Source organism: Bombina bombina, chromosome 1 (genome assembly GCF_027579735.1).
Source record: "Bombina bombina isolate aBomBom1 chromosome 1, aBomBom1.pri, whole genome shotgun sequence".
NCBI lineage: Eukaryota > Metazoa > Chordata > Amphibia > Anura > Bombinatoridae > Bombina > Bombina bombina.
The window spans coordinates 659192583-659217815 of NC_069499.1; the positions used below are offsets into that span (position 1 = coordinate 659192583).

Below are 25233 nucleotides of genomic sequence, written 5' to 3' on the forward strand. Positions count from 1 at the left end.
AGGGTTACGCCCGCTTCACAGTGACAGACCAAACTCCCCGTTTAATGCACCGCAAACAACCGCAAACAGTCCATTTGCCCAACCACAAGATAGATAGATTTGATAGATACATAGATACATAGATTAGATAGATCAATAGATGCAATATACATTTGATAGATACGATAGATAGATAGATAGATAGATAGATAGATAGATAGGTTTGATAGATAAATAGATAGATTTGATAGATATATAATTTCCCAGACAAAGTATTACAAGACGTGTGGCCTGGGACCCATGGTAAGGTTCCCAGAGGCAGTTGCGGCGCCAGGGGATGTGTATATGGCATGGATTTTAGGAACCGGGAGATGGAAAAAGATGCTTTGGTCGGTCCTCCTACTTCAAATTTGGGGCACTGCGCGTGCAATCTACTGTGGCACCAGATATGAGTGGTGTGTTAAGTAGTACTATTCTGATCAGTTTAATACCTGTTACTCCCCCTATCGGGGGAGGTGTATATGGCATGGATTTTAGGAACCGGGAGATGGAAAAAGATGCTTGGTCGGTCCTCCTACTTCAAATTTGGAGCACTGCGCGTGCAATCGTGGCCGGACTTTTAGCCGACGGACATTTGTCCGATGGACATTTGTCTGACGGACATTTGGCCGAAACACAAGTGGCTGTCACAAAACAGTCCGGCCACGAGATAGATAGATTTGATAGATAGATACATAGATTACATAGATCAATAGATGCAATATACATTTGATAGATACGATTGATAGTTAGATAAATTTGATAAATAAATAGTTAGATTTGATAGATATATAATTTCCCAGACAGAGAATTACAAGACGTGCGGTCTGGGACTCATGGTAAGGTTACTTCCTTTTGCACAATCGAGTACAGGTTGGGGATTGCCTTTTGTGCAAAGAAATTTCGGCCGGAAACCTTCCACTGCGGTGTCCCTATCAGGGGATGTGTATATGGCATGGATTTTAGGAACCGGGAGATGGAAAAAGATGCTTGGTCGGTCCTCCTACTTCAAATTTGGGGCACTGCGCGTGCAATCTAATGTGCCACCAGATAGGAGTGGTGTGTTAAGTAGTACTATTCCTATCAGTTTAATACTGTTAAGTGTCTTTTTTTTTGTTTTGTTTTTGAAGCCACAGTGCAGCACCGGAGGCCAGAAAAATTTGGCATGTACACATGCCTGAAAAATTAGGTATTGTTGCAGCCGCTGCTGTAGCAGCGGCCAGAAAAATTGATGTTTGTTTCCCAGGCAGAAAGTGCCCTAAAACATTGCGGCTTGAACCCTAGTTGGTGGCGGATAAGTCATGCAAGTCATCCGGCATTTGAAGATAAAATACAGCAGCGTGTGGACCATTTTTAGCCCAAGGCAGCTCATCTCATCAGGCCTTTTTTACTCGAATGTATCGCCCAATGTCAGTCCCTTCTGGATCCATCCCTCATTCATCTTAATAAAGGTGAGGTAATCTAGACTTTTTTGACCTAGTGACAATACCTCCTGCTGCACTGAAGGTCCTTTCTGACAGGACACTTGAAGCGGGGCAGGCCAGAAGTTCTATTGCAAATTGGGATAGCTCAGGCCACAGGTCAAGCTTGCACACCCAGAAGTCAAGGGGTTCATCGCTCCTCAGAGTGTCGAGATCTGCAGTTAAAGCGAGGTAGTCTGCTACCTGTCAGTTGAGTTGTTCTCTGAGGGTGGACCCCGAAGGGCTGTGGTGATGCATAGGAGTTAAAAAGCTCTGCATGTCCTCCATCAACAACACGTCTGTAAAGCATCCTGTCCTTGCCGGCGTGGTCGTGGGAGTCGGAGAATTACTTTCAGCTCTTCCCCTGTTAGATTAACGTTGTGCTCTGACATCACCCTTATACGCTGTGTAAAGCATACTTTTTAATTTATTTTGGAAATGCTGGATCCTTTCCGACTTTTTGTAATTCGGTAACATTTCTGGCTTTTTATGCTTATACCGGGGGTCTATTAGCGTGGACACCCATTACAGGTCGTTCTCCTTCACCTTTTTTATAAGAGGGTCCCTCAACAGGCACGACAGCATGAAAGACCCCATTTGCACAAGGTTGGATGCCGAGCTAATCATGTCACGTTCCTCGTCCTCAGTGATGTCACTGAAGGTATCTTCTTCCCCTCAGCCACGTACAACACCACGGGTACCATATAGGTGACAATGAGCACCCTGGGATGCCTGTTGTGGTTGGTCTTCCTCCTCAAAGCTACATTCCTCCTCTGACTCCTCTTCCTCACAATCCTCTTCCAGTGTTGCTGCAGGTCCAGCAAGCGATGCTGATAAGGCTGTTTCTGGTGGTGATGGTGACTACAACTCTTCCTCTTCACACTCATCTACGGCTTGATCCAGCACTCTTTGCAGGGCACACTCCAGGAAGAAAACAAATGGTATGATGTCGCTGATGGTGCCTTCGGTGTGACTGAATAGGTTTGTCACCTCCTCAAAAGGACGCATGAGCCTACAGGCATTGAACATGAGCGCCCAGTAATGTGGCAAAAAAATTCCCAGCTCCGCAGAGGCTGTCCTAGCACCCCGGTCATACAAATACTCGTTAACGGCTTTTTCTTTTTGGAGTAGGCGGTGGAACATTAGGATTGTTGAATTCCAACGTGTCGGGCTGTCGCAAATCAGGGTGGACAGGAGTGCTGGTCTGGTGTGACTCTCTGCTTTCAGGCAAGTCAACCCCAATACGGCGTGACACTGCCGTATCCGGGATGTGGAATGTACCTGCGGAGCTGGGGGGGTGCCGTTGATGTGGAGCAAGACGCAGCAGCAGAAGAGGACTCAGCCGAGGAGGTTATGGATGAGGATGGAGTAGGAGGAGTAGAGGAGTTGGCAGCAGGCCTGCCTGCAAGTCATGGCGGTGTCACCAACTCCTCCTCTGCAGAGCCATGCATTCCATGCTTGGCAGCCGTCAGCAGGTTTACCCAATGTGCAGTGTAGGTGATATACCTGCCCTGACCATGCTTTGCAGACCAGCTATCAGTGGTCATATGGACCCTTGCCCCAACACTGTGTGCCAGACATGCCATTACTTCCTTTCGCACAATCGAGTACAGGTTGGGGATTGCCTTTTGTGAAAAGAAATTTCGGCCGGGTACCTTCCACTGCAGTGTCCCAATAGCTACAAATTTTTTGAATGCCTCAGACTCCACCAGCTTGTATGGTAAAAGCTGGCGGGCTAAGAGTTCAGACAAGCCAGCTGTCAGACGCCGGGCAAGGGGGTGACTTTGTGACATTGGCTTCTAATGCTCAAACATGTCCTTGACAGACACCTTACTGTGGGCAGATGAGCAGGAACTGCTCTGGAAGAGAGACGGAGTGGCGGATGGTTGAGAGGGGCAAGGAGGACAGCAGTGGTGGATGTGGCTGAAGATGCTGGACCAGGAGGAGGATGGCGGCTTTGAGTTTGTGTGCTGCTTCTACTCATGTGTTGATCCCATAGGCGTGATGTGTGATCATGTGCCTTTGCAAAGCAGTTGTACCTAGGTGGGTGTTGCACTTCCCACGACTCTGTTTCTTTTGGCACAGGTTGCAAATGGCATCGCTGTTGTCAGAGGCAGACACACAAAAAAAATGCCACACTGCTGAGCTCTGCAATGACGGCATTCTGGTGGTGGCAACAGCATGCGTTGATTGGCATGCTGTCTGGCTGACCCCGGGTGCCGATGCATGCTGTCTGACTGTGCCACTAGCTCTTGCGACGACCTCCCCCTGCTTCCAACTCGTCTCCTCCTCCTCCTCTCTGTCTCCCCATCTGAACTTTCCCCCTGTTCTTCTTTTCTTCTAGCAGGCACCCACGTGACACAGCAGTGGGTACAACATCATCATCATCACACCGTACGTCCATGTCTGTAATGCTGCCTGACTGAGACATATCACTGTTATCTACATCCTCAGTCAATGATGGTTGCGCATCACTCATTTCTTCCAACTGATGTGTAAAAAAACTCCTCTGACAGATCAAGTGAAGCAGCTGTGGTGCTAGTGTTGGTGGTGGTGGCAGGCGGGCGAGTGGTGGTAACTTGAGAGGTGCCCGAAGATAAGCTGGAGGAGGATGGTGCGTCAAGGTTCGGAGCGGAAGCTATAGAAGATTGGGTGTCCTGTGTTAAAAAGTTAACTATGTCCTCCTCAGAACGTTTTGAGTTCATGGGACGTGGCCTCTGAACACTGGGCATTATTCTATGGCCAAAGGGAATCACAGCACCACGACCACGACGGCACCTGCGGAGTGGCCTGCCTCTGCCTGTCATTTTTTTTAAAATGTACACTTACACTACTATTAAACAAGATATGAGTGGTGGCACTGGGCAAGTGGGCACAGTATATGCTGTGAGCCTGACACAAAAAAGCAGACTGATGTTTCACAGTCCAAAAAGTTTTTATTTTTTTAAATGTACACTTACACTACTATTAAACAAGATATGAGTGGTGCCACTGGGCAAGTGGGCACAGTATAAGCTGTGAGCCTGGCACACACACTGGTAGGCAGGCAACTGCAATTAGATTACACAAGCCGACTGATGTTTCACAGTCAAAAAGGTTTTTTTTTTTTTAATTATTTACACAACTGTTACACCAGATATGAGTGGTGGAACTGGGAAAGTAGGCCTGGCTGGCACACATGCTAGCAGGCAGGAAACTGCAATTAGATTACACTAGCAGACTGATGTTTCACAGTCAAAAAAGTTTTTTTTTTTTAATTATTTACACTACTGTTACACCAGATATGAGTGGTGGCACTGGGCAAGTGGGCCTGGCACACACGCTAGCAGGCAGGCAACTGCAATTAGATTACACTAGCAGACTGATGTTTCACAGTCCAAAATGTTTTTTTTAAAAAATTTACACTACTGTTACAACAGATATGAGTGGTGGCACTAGTTGGCAAGTGGGCCTGGCACACACACTGGCAGGCAGGCAACTGCAATTAGATTACACTAGCAGACTGATGTTTCACAGTCAAAAACGTTTTTTTTTTTAATTTACACTACTGTTACAACAGATATGAGTGGTGGCACTAGTTGGCAAGTGGGCCTGGCACACACGCTGGCAGGCAGGCAACTGCAATTAGATTACACTAGCAGACTGATGTTTCACAGTCAAAAAAGTTTTTTTTTTTTAAATTTACACTACTGTTACAACAGATATGAGTGGTGGCACTTAGCAAGTGGGCCTGGCACACACGCTGGCAGGCAGGCAACTGCAATTAGATTACACTAGCAGACTGATGTTTCACAGTCAAAAAAGTTTTTTTTTTTACAAAATTTACACTACTGTTACAACAGATATGAGTGGTGGCACTAGTTGGCAAGTGGGCCTGGCACACACGCTGGCAGGCAGGCAACTGCAATTAAATTACACTAGCAGACTGATGTTTCACAGTCAAAAAAGTTTTTTTTTTAAATTTACACTACTGTTACAACAGATATGAGTGGTGGCACTAGTTGGCAAGTGGACCTGGCACACACGCTGGCAGGCAGGCAACTGCAATTAGATTACACTAGCAGACTGATGTTTCACAGTCCAATTTTTTTTTTTTTTTTAACAATTTACACTACTGTTACAACAGATATGAGTGGTGGCACTTAGCAAGTGGGCCTGGCACAGACACTGGCAGGCAAGCAACTGCAATTAGATTACACTAGCAGACTGATGTTTCACAGTCAAAAAAGTTTTTTTTTAAAAAATTTACACTACTGTTACAACAGATATGAGTGGTGGCACTTAGCAAGTGGGCCTGGCACACACGCTGGCAGGCAAGCAACTGCAATTAGATTACACTAGCAGACTGATGTTTCACAGTCAAAAAAGTTTTTTTTTAAAAAAATTACACTACTGTTACAACAGATATGAGTGGTGGCACTTAGCAAGTGGGCCTGGCACACACGCTGGCAGGCAGGCAACTGCTATTAGATTACACTAGCAGACTGATGTTTCACAGTCAAAAAAGTTTTTTTTTTACAAAATTTACACTACTGTTACAACAGATATGAGTGGTGGCACTAGTTGGCAATTGGGCCTGGCACATACGCTGGCAGGCAGGCAACTGCAATTAGATTACACTAGCAGACTGATGTTTCACAGTCAATTTTTTTTTTTTTAAATTTACACTACTGTTACAACAGATATGAGTGGTGGCACTGGTTGGCAAGTGGGCCTGGCACACACACTGGCAGGCAGGCAACTGCAATTAGATTACACTAGCAGACTGATGTTTCACAGTCAATTTTTTTTTTTTTTAAATTTACACTACTGTTACAACAGATATGAGTGGTGGCACTGCAGGCAGGCAACTGCAATTAGATTACACTAGCAGACCGATGTTTCACAGTCAAAAAATTTTTTTTTTTAAAAATTTACACTACTGTTACAACAGATATGAGTGGTGGCACTAGTTGGCAAGTGGGCCTGGCACACACGCTGGCAGGCAGGCAACTGCTATTAGATTACAGTAGCAGATTGATGTTTCACAGTCAAAAATTGTTTTTTTTTTTTAAATTTACACTACTGTTACAACATATATGAGTGGTGGCACTGCAGGCAGGCAACTGCAATTAGATTACACTAGCAGACTGATGTTTTGCAGTCAAAATTACACAGGCAAAAAAAAAGACATGTTCTAGCCCTAAAAATGGCTTTTTGGGGTGCTGTCCTTGCAGCAGAGATCAGATGAGTCCTTCAGGACTGTAGTGGACACTGAATACACTAGCCTAGCTATCAATTTCCCTATATCCCTCCTCTCACTAAGAATGCAGGATCAGAATGAATCTAAAATGGCTGCTGTCCAGGAGCTGGGAGGGTCTGGGAGGGAGTGTCTGCTGCTGATTGGCTGAAATGTGTCTGCAGACTGTGAGATACAGGGTCAAAGTTTACTCAATGATGACGAATAGGGGGCGGATCGAACATCGCATATGTTCGCTTGCCGTGGCAAACGCGAACAAGCTATGTTTGCCGGGAACTGTTCGCCGGCGAACTATTCGCAACATCACTAGCCTACATCTGACATGTGCAGCACGGTCACTTTCCCACTCTCCTCAGTTTAAGAAAGCTTACTAAGAAACCTCACAAGATTATTGTTAAATCCTACTAGATCACAGTAAAGCAAAGTGTGAACTGAGTACTAATTAGGCTGTTTGGCTTTTTTTCACCAAGCAGAGAGAACCAAAATAACACCTGTAATGAACTACCAACTTGCTTCTGTCTTGAAACATATTTACCTTTAAATTGTCACAAGAACTTTTGGTGTTAAAGTAACTTGTACTATTCTCAAGCTCCATTGAAGTAAGAGCTGAGAGGCAATACTGAGTCAACAAATTCTAGCAGGTAACAAATGCTTCTCATTATTTAGATTGATCTGTCGTATCATTGGTGACTTTGAACATTAATTTATAGTAAAAAATATGGTGAATATATTATTTTGTTTGAAGGGTTGCACCATTCTAAGTTACCTATTTAATTACCCATCCTCTTTGAAGGTCACATTTTCAATTAGCTTAATTATAAATGGTCAATGGATGTTATTTTGTGTAGTGGGAAACTTGTGTAATACCATCACATAATAAAATATTCTTTAGAGATGTTCCTTTCTTTGTTGATTTTGCTTATCATTAATTTTCTAAAATGTCTTTCATACTCTATGTGGCATCACTTGCTAAGCTAAATTAGTTCCTAAAATAAACTGCTAGTTTATTTTTGAATGCAAAGATATTAAAAGAGAGGAGCTGTTCCACCTTTCAGAAAAAAATGTTCATTAATTTAAAAACCAGATTGTTGTAGCAATCAGTAAGAAAGACATGATTTAATGAAGCATAGCTTTTTGTACTTTGCTTGTGTCACTTTTTAATGCCAAAAGAAGCATCATTGGCTGAATTTAGCAATTTCTGGGCATGTTAATGTGAAGAAAATATTCTTTGGAAAGAAACTGTATAAATTTCCATCCCATTTCAAGACTTCACATTAACATCAAAGCTTAATAGTGCAAAGCTTGGTAACTAACTAACAAAGAAAATGAAATGCATTATGTGCGCATATAGATTAAAGTAAAATTTAGTTTGAAATGATTTTCATGACTTTGATATGGCTTTTTTTAATGTTATCTCGAAAAGCATGCCTTCTATCTCTCTCTGCAAAAAATAAATAAATATATAGCTATTTTTAGTTTCTAACTTTTTTGCAAATTGTGTTTTGTTTTTTTTCTGTATGCACTTGTCACTGTCACTGTGCCAGTCCTAAATTGTTATGGATGTGGATTTATGTTTAGTCTGAAATGATCTGTGGAATAATACAAGAAAGTAACATAAATTAGCTGTTTAGTGGCTTTTATAGTAAGAGGTACACTTAGGGGCCTAGTTATGAAAGGCCTATCGGACAGGATCCGACATTGCAGATCATGTCCGACAGACCTCGCTGAATGCGGAGAGTGTATTGCATTTCTTGTGAACTGCTGGTGCAATGCCGCTCACTGCAGGCCGCTAGCAGGGGAGTGTCAATCAACCAGATCGTATTCGATCGGGTTGAATTGCGGCAATGTCTGTCTGCCTGCTCAGAGCAGGCAGACAGGTTATGGAGCAGCGGTCTTTAGACCGCTGCTTTATAACTGGTGTTTCTGGCGAGCCTGAAGGCTTGCTAGAAACACAGGGCTTCAAGCTCCATACAGAGCTTAATAGATATGCCCCTTAATGTATATAAATATGGGCCATATCAAGTGCATCAAAATAATAAGTATTGACCTAAAACCATTAGAAATGTCACCACTAGGTTCAGTAACGTGTTGTTTAAATACATTGGGCCAGAATACAAGTTGCGCATTATGATTTTTCTGTACGCGATATGGTCTTTCGCTATCAATTTCCATTGCGCAGGTATTACAATTCTTGAAAAATCACGATTGCGGGCCTGCATTCACCTTTTTACCCAAAATTCCTTTCCACGCTCAAAGTGCTGTAGTTAATGGATTTTCGTAACATAAAAGTTTTACAAAACACTTCAAAAATAAAAAAAAATGTAATAAAAATTATTTAAAAAAAAATTTGCACACAAAGGTTATAAGGGATCAAAGATATGAGATCTCGGGTGTTATAAAAGAAAAGCAGATGCAGGGATTTTACATTGACATACATACACATACATAGAGAAACAATGATTTATAAGTATACAGATTTGTTAGAGATAATGAAAAGATTTCACATTACAATCTTATGCACATTAAACAATATCTCAGAGGGATTTTTAAAGAGCTAATCGCATATAGATCTCGAGATATCTAGACAAATATATATATATATATATATATATATTTGTATACATATCTCGCTATAAATAAATATATCAGTCCAAAAATCATCACATATATAGAGAAATATTTATTTATAAATTAATAGAACATATTCCGTTACAAAAAAACATTTTCACAATATGAAATATTCGCATTTTCATGTACACTTTTTGAGGAGAATACGTCATGGGCTGTGCGCAACAGATTAGGGTTTTATTGAGCTTTTTTTTTCATTATTTGTCTTTTCCATTAACTTCTATGGGGAATACTTAAACACCCATGTGGTTTGGCTGTTTGGATTACTCGGCATCACTCATGCGCAAAATAAGTTATTTTGCAACTTGTAATAGCTGCGCAACCCCAAATGCGACAAAGCGATAATGCACTGGGAGTTTTAGCAACTGATTTGAAATGCGACTTGTAATCTTGCCCACTAAAAGTGAATTTTTTTTTGCATTTAAAAGATTATTTAAAATGTTTACTTTTCATAAATTAATGTTCCTTTCCTGAATACAAGTTTTATACTGATTTTTAGGAGTTCTGTACAAATATGTTAGTGTAAGTTTCATCTATTCTTGTTATAGTCAGGTTGAAGGAGGCTAAAAATAATAAACACTGCATTGCAGAGAAAGGAAGAAACCTGTTAATAGGTAAATGTGTTATTTTATTTTTTCTGGTGTTAGTTTTCAATGGTGGGTGTTGCTATTTTGTGGGTTATTTAGATGTTATTGATCCCATAGATTTTAGATAGATCATAAAGGCAAGAGGGTATTTTAATTGGTTATCGTAGGTGATGAGGGGTCTTTGATGCTGGGGGCATTCTACTTATGGAGGTCTTATTTGCTTGGGGGGTTGTGTTTTAGGGTTTTTATGGAGGTTTTTTTGGAGGGTTTCTTATGTATTAGGTTAGTGAGTGAGGGAGTTTGATGAGATGTGTGAGGATTGTGGTATAGGATTAAAGGAATAGTAAACACATTGTAATTGCAAACATGTCTGTTGAGTTGCTATAGAATTACATACCAGCTAAGTCTAAATGTTTTTAAAACAAATTATCATCCCTTTATGGCAACTGTTTTTCAGCCAAACTCCACCCATCATTTACCTTACTTGGTGGGTGTGTATGTGTGTATGTATGTGTTTGTGTGTATGTGCATGTCTGTTTGTGTGTGTATGTGTGTATGTGTTTGTGTGAATGCGTGTGTGTGTGTATGTGTGTTTGTGTGTTTCTGTGTGTATGTGTGAATGTGTGTGTGTATGTGTGTATGTGTGTTTGTGTGTTCGTGTGTGTATGTGTGTATGTGTTTGTGTGTTTGTGTGTGTATGTGTGTATGTGTTTGTGTGTTCGTGTGTGTATGTGTGTATGTGTTTGTGTGTTTGTGTGTGTATGTGTGTATGTGTGAAAGTGTGTGTGTGTGTTTGTGTGTTTCTGTGTGTATGTGTGAATGTGTGTGTGTGTGTGTATGTGTGTTTGTGTGTGTATGTGTGAAAGTGTGTGTGTGTATGTGTATGTGTGTTTGTGTGTTTCTGTGTGTATGTGTGAATGTGTGTGTGTATTTGTGTTTGTGTATGAATGCATGTGTGTAAAGACAATTTGGACAAATAACAAATACAAATATATTACTACACATGGGTTCTGAAAGAAAAACTTTACAGTGCTTATATTTTAAACAATTGCATCTTGAAAACTAAACAGACTAATGTGCTTTCTGGTCAAAGGCAGATGCAATTACATGAATTGGTTTATTCTTTTTCCAGGATTCCCTTTCATAAATTTTCAAAACGTGCAGTTTTTAACTGGACTAATTAATTAGAAATATCAGTTATATTTGTTTATAAAATTAGGAGTTTAAATCATCTGGATAAAATACAATTCACCATGTTATATTCTGTTTATAGATTAAATGCACATGTTCTCAATAAAAAAGGTTAGTTCTAAGTATTTCAAATGTACAAAAAATTTAATTAATGGGGTTCTATCCTCAATGAAATTCCCAAACTCCAAATCAAATTTCAAAACATATTTTCACGTTGCTGCTGAGTATTTTTACTGTTTTCATGGAAGCAGAACATTTATATTTATATTTTTCATTAAGGGTCTGATGATAAAAGATTCTCCTGCTTTGGGCCTGATAACATAAACCTCTATGCTAAGAAGAGATTATATAAAATGATCCTCCAATACTGCAAGATCCCTAGTGAGATTGTAAAAAGGCAGATTTTGCTCAAAGGGGTGTTCCCTGCATTTCTGTATATGAAATAAAGACAAGCCCAGTGCAATATAGTAATACATGAGAGCTCTTCTGCATTTACACTTTGTGCTTTGTACTTCAGATTGGATCCTTTCAATATTATCACATTTAAGATTTGCACTTTCTATTTTCTATTTTAATATATTTAGATTAAGATTTCTATCCAGCATTTATTTTACTAATTCTGATTATGTTTTTTTTTTTTAATTCTTAACACTTCAGATTAAGTTTTATCACATTTAAATTTTGCACTTTCTGTTTTGTATTTTATTTTGTACACAGCAGTGCATTTAGGATTGTGAGTTTACAAATTCTGATTATGCTTTGACAGTTTCTGTTAAGCTTTAACAAATTAGGATCATACTTTGTTTATTTATGTGTATCATTTACAAACTACATTGCAATTTGTATTTCTTCTTTTTAAAATAGAATTGAAAAACTGACCATTTCAGTTTCCCAGAGAGCTTCCTTACTTTATATGGGACTAATAATCAAAGATTCTCTAGTTTAGAGAGAAATTATAGTCCAGAATTCAAAGGGGTTGAACTCACTGAATGCTAAAAGAAAAAGGGCGTAGAGATTAGATCCGAATAGTAAATAAACAAAACAAAAACTACCAGTAGCAGTGTTTGCAGTAAAGCAATGGAAATCATTGATGACTAGATATTTTATAGCAAGCTATATTTAAAGAAGAGGGTAAAACAGCAACCAGATTATATAAACTAACTCCAGTAAACTACAAACAGGGTTACTGGAACAGAAGGTCCTGCTATTGTTGCACAATCTGACTACATCTTAGTCCTGTAAAGAGCAAATTGGATAAAAGAAACAAGAAGTACTGATATCAGATGCATAAACTTAGTCCAGAAAAATGGCAAAAAAGATAGCTGTAATAAAGTTAGGAGAAAAGTGTTACAGATTGCCATAAATAAGTTCATCAATAAAAGCAGTGTAATACACAGGTATTCAGACAGAAAGAAATTAAACTGTAGTATTATCTAATAGGCGCTGTCCAGGAAGAAAAGCATATCCAGGTACCCATGTAATACACAGGAATAAAGGTATAGACAGAATTGTGATCCAAATGCTAGAGAAGCCACAGTAGATGTTCATACTTAGAAGTCAGCAGAAAAGTTAAGTACACCCAGACATTAGATGATCCTAGGGTAGTAACAACAATGTTTTTATTATAGATAGATAGATAGATAGATAGATAGATAGAGATATATAGAGATAGATAGATAGATAGATAGATAGAGAAATAGATAGATAGAGATGATAGATAGATAGATAGATAGATAGATAGATAGATAGATAGATAGATAGATAGATGATAGAGAGAGAAAGAGATAGATAGAGATGATAGATAGATAGATAGATAGATGATAGATATATAAATAGATAGATAGATAGATAGATAGATAGATAGTATATAGACACACATGTATATAACTTTGTATTACATAAACTTTCACTGTAAAGAGATATCTTGCCTTACTCTGACATGGGTAACTAAAACTTTAAAATTCCTAAAATGTAAAATTTATTTAAACAAAGAGAAAAAAAAATGAGATTTAAATAATGACAAGAATGATATTATTGATATGTTATAAGTCTTGTCAAAATAAATCATATATGTTAAACAATTTGTATTTTTTCACACCATCCAGGCTTTTAATTGTGTAAATGAAATATTCACAGAGTTAAGACACTGCAATGGTTAAGACACTGTAATGTATTAACCAGCAGAAAGTGGATTGTTTTTTTTATGATTTTACAACTAAATACTGACTACATTACTATATTTTATACAGTAATTTACTTTTGCTTTTACCACAAAAAGTAACCTGATGTGTATTCCAGAGCAAAAATTCTTCATAATGAAAACTGATACCCCTAATGTCTGGGAATATGTTGCAGTGACATTTCAAAAGGTTGAGATAACTCAGAACAGGCAATAGTGAGATAAGTAACTGGGCTTTATACAGCCTCAGGAAATGAATGCAGAATACACACTGTGTACTCACCTTGGTACGATAATAATATTACTTCTAAATATAGCTTGGCAAACATATACATTGTATAAATATAAACAATTCAAGAAAATAAACTGTATGCAATTGGATTTGAGGAGTGTTTAATAAAAACTAGAGTTGGCACTAGAAAGACAAATGAGTGAGATGACAATATTTAAAGTTCAAGAAAAGTATATGCCAGGCGCTCTATGAAGATCAATCACATAACACATTTGAATTCAGATGCTAAATAGAAATTAGTAGGGAAGAAACTTAAATGCCAATTATGGGCTAAAGCTGTAGACTGGAGATGCATGTGTGGATAATAATATAGTTAAAACCATTTAGGGTCAGATTACAAATGGAGCGGTATTTAATGCTCATTCTCGCGTGCTAACTCCGCTAGAAGTAAGCTTTTTGAGCGGGTTGGGTAGTGATCTTATTACAAGTTGAAAGTAAACTGTTTTTTACACGAGAGCTAACCTGTTGGGTGCAAAAAGCCGAACTTAGGATATCACACGCACGTTAACGTATTCCCCCATAGAAGTCAATGGAGCAAAAAATTTGGAAAAATACCTAACACCCTCCTTGCATGCTAACCCAATCGCATATTCTCAAGCGCGCTAACTTTACATAAGATTATTAATCTTTCCCTTTCCAATGTATTTTCGCATAGCAGAATATGATTTATTTATTCTTAAATACATATTTCTAAGTGTATCTGATGGTAGTTTGGTACAATATATAGCTATAGCTATAAATAAATGATTACATTTAGATATATACAGATAAATATAGGAATATCTATTAAAAATGCATAGAACATATTCTGCTATATGCAGAACAATTTAATATGAAATATTTACAGTAAATACACACTTTAACACTTTATTAAATATGAATATTGCATAAATATAGTTTTCATGTTTTGATTTACTTAAATGGATACTAAATCCAACTTTTTTCGTTCATGATTCAAATAGAGCATGCAATTTTAAGCAACTTTATAATTTAATCCTATTATATATATTTTTTTTCGTTTTGTTGCAAATTTTATTTGAAAAAGAAGGCATCTAAGCTAAGGAGCCAGACAATTTTTGGTTCAGACACTGGGCAGCACTTGTTTATTGGTGGGTGCATTTAGCCACCAATCAGCAAGCACAAACCAGGTTGTGAACCAAAAATGGTCCGGCTTCTAAACTTACATTATTGCTTTTCAAATAAAGATAGCAAGATAATGGAGCATAATTTGCATACCTCTAGCTCATTGCACATTTTATCAACTTTGTCTGCCATTATGTTAAGTTAGTTTAAGAAGCTCTTGTCCATTTATCTGTCTATTTGTTTATGGTTTTATTTCACCCCTTGAATGTCTCAGTCTTATCTCTGTAATATTTTGTTTTTTGATGTCTTTTTTTGGTTTCTGCATGATTGACCCTTAGCTTTAAAATGTCCATAAATGTACCCTCCCACTCATTTAACACACTTTTGCTCTCTCCTTCATCTTGATTTCAAACACATCCTTTCTCAGAACTCAGAGAAAATACACAGACTTTTACACTCAACTGCTTCAATTGCCCTCTAACTTACTACAGGTAGCCTTCTGGAAAAGCTCCTCGTTTTCCCCCCTTCTTCCAAAATCTCCACCCCCAATATCTATATAACTGTTGACAACTCCATCATTACCCCTACTCCGCATGCCCGATGTCTCGGGGTCACATTTGACTCAGATCTTTCCTTCACTCCTCACATTCAGTCCTTGGCTAAAGCCTGCCGCTTCCACCTTAAAAACATCTCTAAAATTAGACACTTCCTTACACAAGACGCAACTAAGATTTTAATCCACTCTCTCATTCTTTCCCGCCTTCACTCGGCTCATGACCTCCTACTCTCCTCCTCTCTTGTCACCTCATCACACTCCCGTTTACAAGACTTCTCCAGACTGGCTCCCATCTTGTGGAACTCTCTGCCTCGCTCCACAAGACTCTCTTCTATTTTTAAAAGCTTCAAGTGCTCCCTAAAGACTCTACTGTTCAGGGATGCATACAACCTACACAAACCTTTCCTAATACCAGCTCCATTGCTATCCCCTGAAACCCCTTAGCATGTAAGCCTAAAAGCCCAGCTGTTTGTAGATCACCTTCTTAAGAGCTGACTACAACAGTGCAATTCTTGGAAGGGCCCTCTACCCATTTGATCCCTATAATTGTTTTGTTGTATTCCCCCTTTGCTTATAGCGCTGCGGAATCTGTTGGCGCTCTACAAATAACCGATAATAATAATAATAATAATAGAGACATTTTGATAATAGGAATAAATTAGAAAGTTGCTTAAAATTGCATGCTCTATCTGAATCATGAAAGAAAAAAATTGGGTTCAGTGTCCCTTTAACTGCAAATGGCTCCAATGCACACACACATATATATATACATAAATACATATGCACACATATATAAACATTTTTATATATATATATATATATATATATATATATATATATATACATATATATATGTATATATATATATATATATATATACTGTATATACATATTTAGACATGCATATGTATGTATCTCTATGTTAAAGCCATTTGCTTGCCTTTTTTAAACACGTGCCCTTATAACTACTTTCTGCCATTTTTAAAAAATAATTTTTATCAGACAGAGTTATTATGAGTGTAACTGTACTTTTTAATGTTTTTTGATATGTTTTGTGACACTTTTTTGTTCTGCAAAACAGTTAACTAGAGCTCTGTGGATGTTCTATCCCTACACGCATTGAGGCCTATTTATCAAGCCGTCAACCGCAAATATTCTGGAATTCCGCAGCGTAATTGTGGCAAGCCTGATTCGCCTTATTTATCAAAGCCTACAGACCGGCAAAAGTTGAAATTTGTGACATAAAATACGATCCGCCAGTCTCAGTCCGACACAGATCGATGCTTACGTCATACAAATTCGGCACTATCTGACTACTTTTGCTATTTATCAAATATCTAACAGGTTTCATGGATATAGGTACTTATTGCAACAACACACAAGGTATCCAAATATTTGAGATGCCCTAATCACACAGAGATTAGGCTATACACTCAAAATATCCCCCCACTATTTAAGACTTGTTCTCCCCTCCATCCAGCATATCAAGATTATTTGATTCTATTCCAACTAATTCTCATTTCCCTATTCATCCTTCTTAAAGTAAGACCATATTGAGCACTTGAGTCTTACCATTCAGAGTTATATTCATATAGATAGATATAATATTAATTTTCTCAACTTTTTCCAAGTCTACCAGGAAGTTAGATTACATTCCTACACTCAGAGAGTATACAACACCAACCTCCAGCAAAAAGAAACCAAATTGAAATTTCGTACTAAGCATTGGCACCATTTGTGCCCACTTCCTGTATTTACTAATAGACCTCAACATCCCATCACACACAGATGAAGGCAACTCTATCTGTGAGACTTCCAGAACATAGCTATCATGTGGACACAGACCCCATGGATCCTTATTACTTCCAACATATGTAGATGCATGCTTCAGTTAGAGTCAATTTCGGTCCCACGAGGCGACTATATCAACTCGTATATTCCTTAGGCCAGTAGGAGGACCTTTGAATCCACTATATCTGAATATTATTCAAATGCCATTTCGAGTTAAACTTCAAATGCTATTTGAATATTATCTAGATATTATTTTGGATTAAGTATATCCAGCTAAAACCGGTTGACAGCAACCTGTGGATAAGTATATCCAATATGACTAAACAAAAAGTATGACATACATAACGAACGGTATATGACATCAACCAACCTGTCTTATCAAAGCCCCTCTAAGGAACTAAAATATGATCAGCAGCAGAAGGCTGATCCCAAACCCCGGACCGATTACGCCTCAGTTATCAGGTTTAGCTGTCTGGTTTAGAGACCATGTATCGATCTCAAACCAGCTCTTCTATGTCCTTTTGACCAACAACAGGCTATTATAAATAAAGTAGACACCGGACCGTATTAGGAATAGTTTATTTAGATGTAGATGGAGGTCACTTACCCTGAGCTAATAATTAATGACGCTACAGCCGTCATATACAACGATCAGCTGTATTTGTTATGTTCACAGATCGCACACAGACAACCAATCATAAGTCAGCTCTCCCCTGTCCCTTTAGCCAATCATAGGCTTTTGCAAATAAAGCTGATAACGGACCATATTGAAAATAGTTTATTCAGATTTCTTTAGAGACTCGAGATACATGCACATCTTTAACATACTATTTCCAACACCTTCCAAAAGATATATAAGAGTAACATATAAACACGGAAAGTGAAGGACACAGCAACTTCTGGTTTATCGCATCCGGCTTGTGAACTCAGCTCGGCACATGTAGTGATCAGCTGTAGTTTGTTTACTAGCCATGTGCTAATGACGAATCACATCTTTAACTCTTCCAAACCTCTGAGCCAATCACAGGCTTTTGACTGAATAAGCCGATACTGGACCGGAAAATAAATAAGAGACTAAGCTACCTCTTTGATATCCTTTCATATACACCAGAAATATATTACACTTACAGATATTATTTTATTCACAAATACATGTTTTAACATAGATTTATAAATTAACAATTTTACCACTTCTGTTTTTTTTATTTCTGGTTTCACAAGACACCCTAATTAAACTAAATCTTAAAGGGTATATAAAGCTGCCAGTAACCACACAACACCAGTCTTGATAAAGGCCCACTGATTGGGCCGAAACGCGTTGACAAGTAGCTGGTAAGCTCTTTTCCAATCTTCTAATATTAGCTTGGATATTTGTACATGTTATTTTATTTTTATAGGACAGTTTAACAAGCAAGTTTAAAAGGAACCTTGAGGATTTAACAGGACCACCGTCACAGCATTCTCACCATTAGGAAGCAAGAATGTTAAATTTCGGCACTTCTCACCACCAGGATACAAGTTTGTTTTTTTATTTATTGTGACCTTTTTCAGTTTTTATTGTGACTTGTTTCACTTTTTTCACTTTTTTCAGTTTGGATCACATTTTTCATATATTTTTATATTTTTTTAATTTTTTTTTTTTAGAAATTTTCTATTTGGATTGTGACTCTCACCAAGTTTGGACTATTTCAGTTTTTCAGTTTTTTAGTTTTTCAGTCGTTCACACTAAATTCTTTATTATTTACACTACAACATTTTTTGCACGTGCATTATCCTTTCCCTAGCGGGGTTTCACATATTTATTGACTTATCTTATTTGGCACACAACCATCACTACAAGGTTGCACAAATACATGGTGCACAACGCCCACACCTGAACACTATACATTGTTCCTCAACGTCCATTACTATATTGCACCAATCTGCACAACATTTGCCGCATCTTTTATCAACCCAAACTCCTTATCAGATGGTCTAGGACCACTGATTTTAGCCAATTTATTTCATTTTATTGATTTTATAGTTCTAATTATATTGTTATGTGGATCCACAATTGTATTATTTGTAATAAATAATTTATCTGTTACACTTCACCTTGCCTATTTGGCACTCTAAACATATTCACATTCTTAGTTCACTCCATTGGCTGGCTAGGCAACCTCTGTTCAGAGCTATAGGTGACTATTTCAGGTGCTTTATCCAACCATTAACACTGACATTCCGGATCATCTGGACCCCACAAGAAAAAAATAGATGCCAAACTCTATAAACTTGTGTCTATACTGTGCAGCAGCAGACCACATTGTTTGCCCATTCCTTTTAAAACAAAAAGCTGGTAAGAAGGCAAACAATTTCCAATCTTTTTATGCTAAAACTAAACCGTCCTCATACATCATGCTTCCCTTGTCTTTGCAATGGGATCAATGCAGAATCAACAGTGAAGCCATCATTGACTCAGGGGCTTGTAGTATTTCTCCTATCTACCCTCTACATCAACCTCTTTTTCATTGGGATAACCTTTCCCTCTCATTTCCCTCACAGTATTGTGCTAATTCTTGTTTCCCTACAACCAATATTTTGGCTTTAACCACTCCTTCTATTCCCACTGACTACCTTGACTTTGCGGATGTGTTTATTAAAAAAGAAGCAGAATGTCTTCCCCTACACAGACCATATGATTGCCCCATTGACCTCATCGTTGGAGTTTCATTCCATTTGGTCATATTTATCCCTTGTCCAAGCCTGAACTTGACTACTTAAAAAATTACATTACAGATAATTTGAAGAAAGGGTTTATTAGACCCTAATCTTCCCCTGCAGGTGCAGGTATCTTTTTTGTAAAAAACAAGGATGGGTCTCTCCACCCTATTATTGGTTATAGGGAATTGAAAAAGCATACAAAAAAGAATAGATACCCATTGCCACTCATTCCTGAGTTGATTGAGAGGTTACGATGTTGCCAAATATTTTACTAAACTTGATTTAAGAGGTGCCTATAACCTTGTTAGAATAAGGTCCAGGGACGAGTGGCTGACTGCATTTAGGACTTGGTATGGTCTTTATGAGTATACAGTCATGCCATTCAGACTGTGCAATGTGCCGGCAACATTCCAGAACTTTATCAATGACATATTCAGGGACATACTTGACACCTTTTTAGTTGTTTACTTAGATGACATACTAATTTTTTCCAACAATAAAACATACCACGTAAAACATGTTAGGGTTGTTCTCTCTAGATTAAGAAAATTTACAAAATTTTAAAAGTGTACCTTTAGTACCACACATGTCTCATTTCTATGTTATTGTATCAATCAAAACTAAATCAGAATGGAAAATGAAAAAGTTCAAGCTATAACTAACTGGCCAAGACCCAAAGGCAAACAAGAAGTCCAGCGCTTCCTAGGCTTTGCTAATTTTTACAGAAGATGTATATGCAATTTTGCAGATATAACAAAACCACTCACCAATTTGACCAAGAACCTTACTAATTTCTCTTGGAACTTCTCTTGTCAACAAGCCTTTGACCAACTTAAAACATGTTTTGGGGGGGCAGAGTTAGTCACTGAAGAAGCAGGACATGTTCCAATGAAGCTCCTGACTCTATTCACTTTAAAATAGATATTTTCCTTAAAAACTATCACCAAGCGTGTTTAATATAAATTTCAGAAGGAACAACAGGAACCACAGGGCTGAGGAATAGTCGGAGAAGTAATAGTTTGAAGGGGGTTTTATACTTTCGCCAAGGAATAACCACGCATCATTGCATGTCACAGACTGGAGAGTCAGTTGATAACGTGGCTTATATGCAGCAGAAAACCTCTCAGCGAACACTGATTCTCCTAAATACAACGCTTAACATAATCACCCTCACGGATAACCCCTCAAAAGGATCACTAAACTACATTGGAGCTACATCCTACTCAAAATGCGATGATCCTACACTTATTGCAGCAACTAGAAGCTAAGCTAGACATCCACTTCCTTACGCTGAAGAAGGAACTGGTCTCAATGAGGACTATCGCAGGAGGGGAATGTGGACCCTACACTATGCAGCCTCTGCTTGTAGACATTCTGTCTGCCACCCCCTCCTCCTTTCAACCACAGGGTCTCGAGTTTGACAATAGCTTCACCCACTTACACAGCGACGCTCACCAATTTACCAGTCTAGAAAGGGTTGCCTGGTCTGAAAGGAATACACCTATCTTCACACTAATGCCGGACCCTAATACTAACAGTAGTGAGCAGCCCGCAGAGTCAGAAGAAACAGCCGATTCCTTAGATAGAGGTAACTGCGGAAGGACCTCCGCCATTTCACCAGCCATTGGAAGATGGGTCCTAGCACCTGGGATGCGACCGCGAGTGAACTCCACTTCAGGAGCTAATCCTTACATGACGCAGAAAGCACCCACCTTACCTCTGACAACGGCCGCTGATCTCAACACCCCTGCATATCTCCCAGAGACTGCACTGTTACTTAACTCCTCAGGCCAAGGAACTTACGCAGAGTTTTCGATCACCACGCTAGCCACAGGGGAGCCATATGAGGGCGGCTTGATGCCGATACAGTACCGGTGTCACTTGAGCCTCCTGATAGTTGCACACTACATCAGACCTTCCACTGTCTTGAGAAGACTGATACAACTACTTGTCAGGAGGATTAGAGTTCCAGGAGCTATCCGGATTGTGTTCTGCTGCAGGCTGGGTATCGGGTAAAATCTCCGGCATCATCCCAACGCTCAAAAGCAACTCTATGACTGTGACTTTCTCCCTTCCCTTTTTCTTTTTTTCTTTCTCCTTTCTGCAAGTTATACAACCCTGTCTTAAACAGTTAGATAATCTTGTTATTCTACTTTTAGGCTTGTCTCTAATTGTCTATTTAGACATCGCAGGGTGTTATAAAGCCTATTAGGTAGGATTTGTCACACATAATATATAGTTGGTTAAATAAGAGCTAATTGAGATGTCAACCTTGCTATTTCATAACCCAACTACATGATGAAGAATGGTGTAAAGGTTGCCAATTATGCAGTGAGAATAACTGTTATAATATGTAAATAGGGCTGTTTTGGCTGCACATGGTTATGTATAAAGTATATTTGTATAACTGATTATTACTCTGACAATATCCTATGGTAAGTGCACATATGTGGTCCAATATAGTTATTAGCAATTTGAATGTGTGCCTCACTGTGGCTACAACTGTATACTAAATGCCCTCATATAGTATAGCTCCTAGTTCCTATCCTGCGCATAGTCAATTCACCCTAGATTTAGCTTATCCTCCTTTACCTTAGAGGCACCCTATTTTATTTTTACTTGGAACTAATCTATCCTTGATAGGGATACAAAAGAGTAAGAATCTTGCCAATATATACCATAATTTGCCTTACCTAATGATTACATGCTCCTGCAGTTAATAGCACATATTACAGGGTCTGTAACTCTAGGCAGAAGATAGTTATTTACCATTCATCTAAATGATCCAGTCCCTGCTTTCAGTTAATATTGTTTTAAGCCTCAGATACTTACTTCCCGCTACCCTTACTAAGCTTACACATACGCCATTTCCACTTATTGAACATTACCCCTCTCTTTATTTTGCAACTACATAAGTCAGGCATAGGTTAAACATTGACTACGTACATTGTACACCTTAGAGGTTATGCCCTCGTGGTCAATTTTTGTGTTTCCTTTCTTTTCAGTGGCTGGTAGTATTCTAATGTTATAACTGAGGTTGAATCTCCCTAATTCATTTATGTACCCTTTAAAATCCTCGATTACAGAAGCTACAATCCCTTGTGCCCTCCTCAGGCCTGTTCGATACTGAGGTCGGAAAAAGGTCTCATTCATATACACATTTACCGTTTGTTATGTATACTGTAATGGCCTCATTTTCTAGCTTAACAGTTCATCATAGTTTTTATTTTTTATCAGAATTCTATTGTGTTTGATTCTCCTGTGTTATGGTCTAATGTTCCTGCACTTGCTGAAATTGTTTATATGCTAGTTTTATATGTATCCGTATATGGTGTCTCATCACTCCAACTATGACATAACTTCACTTAGGGAGTACATAGAATGTTCTGCTCTCCCCAGCTTCCAATGATATATATACCCTCGCCCCATAGATACACATAGCACATAAGATGCCTCTCATAGTTCCCTATCTTAGCCATTGCTTTGTACATACATGGCATACATAGATTTATAAACAAATCCATACTGCAGCCTTACCAAAGTAGGCTCTGCCCCCCTGCTTTCTCCTCCCCCTTCCATCCCCCCTCCCACAACTCGAGTGGCTCTTGCCCACTGTAATCCCTCTTCCTTCCAGTGCTCTACGACCTACTTATGGTCATTCTAAATGCTAACTCCCCACATCATCGCAGAAATTCTAACTTTATTCATCCTAGAGATGTGGAGACCAGATTACCATTATTAAAATATAAAATGAAGTTTCATTTCAGTCCGCCCAAGCATATATCTGACACCTCCCTAGACACAACATAGGTTTCTACATGTTAAGGCTGGCCTTATTGTATTATTATGGTTATGTTTATTTCTGTGAGCCCTAATAATGTATGACTTAACTTGATATATAGTTCAGTTACTCCTCTACTAGCCTAACAGATATAATGGGTGTCACAATTTTTGTGTTGTACTCTAATGTTAATTTTATGATTGGGCAAATGTTGCATTTTGTATTCTTTGTGCTTTTTGAAACTTCAATAAAAATCTTTTAAAAAAAAACAAACAAAAAAACAAAACATGTTTTAGTACATCCCCCATTTTGCAAATAACAGATACTTCTTACCACTTTGTTCTCGAAGTCGATGCATCAGAACATGCTATTGGTTCTGTCCTTTCACAAAGAAAGACTCTAAAAGATCCTCTACATCCTATATCATATTACTCCAGAGTTTTGACCCAACCGGAACTGAATTATCCTGTTGGGGAAAAATAATTATTAGCTGCTATTAAATGTTCTTTTGACCAATGGAGACACTTACTTGAAGGCTCTGTTCACCCTATTACCATCTTTACAGATCACAAAAATTTACAGTATTTACAAACAAACCGCACCTTATCAGTTCGTCAACTTAGATGGAGTCTGTATTTCTCCAGGTTTTCATACACCATCACCTACCACCCAGGCACAAAGAATACTAAGGCTGACACCCTATCTAGGTTATATAAAAAACCCACAGTTGACACACAACCCACCACAGTAATACCTAAATATTGCATTTTAGGACTGGTTTCTGATGTTCTCCAAGACTTGAAACTTAGTCAACAAAGTGACAAAACAAAATCTCAACATATTCTCCAACCAGACAAAGATGGCATCCTCCACTATGGTACTAATATATACATTCTGCCTAACCTCTGCAATTCAGTTATGAAAGCCACACATGATTCCCCATTAGCTGGATACATGGGCACTCAAAAGACCCTGGACCTCCTCCGCAGAACTTATTGGTGGCCCTCCATGAACTCTTCTGTAAAAGAATACATCACTTCATGCATAACCTGTGCCACCATTAAACACTCTCACCAAAGACCAGTAGGGTTATTACAACCCATAACAGTTCGTGACGGACCTTGGACAATGGTCTCCATGGACTTTATTGTTGACCTACCCAAGTCACAGGGAAACACTGGCATTTTCGTAGTGGTTGATCTATGGAGTCCATGGATAGATTTATTTCACTCAATAAAGGCTCCTCTCCTAATATGCTGCCTAAACAAAGAGACAGGAAAGGGAATAATAAAATCCCGGACACTGCCTCTAACACAACACAAGATAGAGGGGCGGCTAACTTTTTACCAAATGATATGTCAGATTTTGCCGCAGAAATTATTAAAATGATGACCCCACAGTTAGATGCAGTCAAGCATGAAATCAAAAAGGAAATATCCAGCCTGACTATCGAAGTTAGACAGTTTGCAGAAAGGCTAGAGGAGGTGGAGACTAGAGTGCCTGATTTAGAAGACAGATTTAATCTTCAAGACCCTAATTAAAAAGCCCACGGCAATGCTATTGCATTACTTCAGTCTAAGATTGAGGATGTCGAGGACCGTTCAAGACGAAATAAAGGTCATTGGTCTTCCTGAATCAGTGGAATTTCAAGATATTGGGGGGTAGTTATCAAGCTGTCTACTTTTCTGGCTTCGCCGGCCCAATACGCCCGCCTAAGCTCGCCTACCT

The 25233-nt window shown here is 38.6% G+C and overlaps 1 long non-coding RNA gene across 1 annotated transcript in view; it reads right to left on the reverse strand.

Annotated features, from left to right (window-relative positions):
* The window catches only part of LOC128645838 (uncharacterized), a 198215-nt gene that overhangs the window by 159646 nt on the left and 13336 nt on the right, over positions 1–25233 (reverse strand). Inside the window, exon 2 of the long non-coding RNA XR_008400148.1 lies at positions 23839–23971. This is a non-coding gene — a long non-coding RNA (uncharacterized LOC128645838). The remainder of the gene's footprint in view (positions 1–23838; positions 23972–25233) is intronic.